This window comes from Chenopodium album, chromosome 5, assembly GCF_948465745.1.
Source record: "Chenopodium album chromosome 5, dcCheAlbu1.1, whole genome shotgun sequence".
In the NCBI taxonomy this organism is placed as follows: domain Eukaryota; kingdom Viridiplantae; phylum Streptophyta; class Magnoliopsida; order Caryophyllales; family Amaranthaceae; genus Chenopodium; species Chenopodium album.
Genome location: NC_137838.1, coordinates 73,777,026 through 73,778,679, shown reverse-complemented (window position 1 = coordinate 73,778,679; position 1,654 = coordinate 73,777,026).

The following is a 1,654-nucleotide window of genomic DNA, read 5'->3' as shown; positions in this document are numbered from 1 at the left end:
AATTTTCTTATCCTTGTTTGAAATTTTTTAACATATTTTTCACTTTTTTCTCCCATCAATTGTCTCCTCATATCATATTTTTAATATTTTTCATATTTAAGTTATGTTGTTTTCGGCTTAATTTCAGTTCAATTCAATCCAGCTCGGTAAATCAACAGACCCTTACTCTCCTTTCTTCTTATACCCACCTTTGGTTTTCACATTTTTTTTACTCTTTAACCAACCCTTCTTTCATTATAAAATAATTTTCTAATATTTCTCCTAAAACTCCAAATATGAAAAAATGGAGCAAATAACAAAATACAGAGTGAGTAACACAAGTCCTTAAATGATTATGACTTGACTTTTTTTTTTTAATGGAATAGGGAGTGGTGATATCATTAAGGACACTTACAATCATCCCTTAAGAGATCTAAATTCTCAATACAAGAATTAAACACCCCTAAACTAATGACATTGCTTTTGAACTGCTCCTGAATAATTTTAGATGTTTTTGCATCGTTCTTGACGGGGATCCATTGATGTATAGTCGTAAAAGTGATAAAACTTGATTGACCATCAAGATCTGCAAATTTGCAAGATAAATCTTTTAAATCTGTACCACTATACCAACGACTCACTATTCCACAAATTTGCTAGACGAATCTTTTAAATTTGTATCCTTGCACACACAAAAAACAAACAATACTAAACCCTACATCGAGGGACTGGCTAAATCCTAAGGGACTGACTATAATCACCATGCTGGTAATCTTTATTGGCTAAAAACATTAAATTGAAGAATAATTTGGGGCTTACCATCGATAAAATTGATGGCAGCCCTAAGTTTTACTATGGTGGCTAGGTTTTTAGAGCTTTACTTTTTTTTTTTTTTTAATTTGATAAAAGGATTTTACTTATTTTATTTTAATTGAATTCATTTATTTATTATTTTATTTTTTTTTAAATCACAACTAATCATAATAAGCTTTATATGCCCAAAAAAATAATAAAATAAAAAAATCATCCCCTTAAATGTTTGTTTGTTTGATGGTTATATTTCCGGCTAAGACGACAAACTTGGTTGAAGACACTAAACACTAGAATATGCAAATTCAAGATAAAAACTTGATGAATACTTATATAGAAATTTGCTAAAGCGAATCCAATCTATTTCCAACCAAGTAAAAAGATTTATTATTATTCTTTGGTTTTGCTATATAAAATAGCAAATGTTAAGGTAGTTGAACCACTTTGTAATCAAATCTGCAATTATAAAGAGATAGATGAAAGTATTTACACATGATATTTCATCAAACGCAAAAATAACTCATACTCCGTAGTATTCATTGCAGTAAACAAGTAACTTTTTTTTTTGACAAATAAGTTTATTTACAGAGAAAATAACTAATGTATAACCATCTATTCTCATTGATCCGAGTTTAGGATAAGAGGTGATACAACTAGACATTTTGTATCATTTCGATCACTAGCAAAATCAGGGAAACTATCTTACAGTTTGTGAGACAAGTAGCTAAGTTAATGTCATTTTAGGAAGCAACTAACTTTCATAATGTCTATAGTACAAACAATCATCTTTTCTCTTTGGTCCGAGCTTAAGGCAAGAGCCGTGATACAAGGATTTGAACATAATTCACTACATTAAAATGGCCAT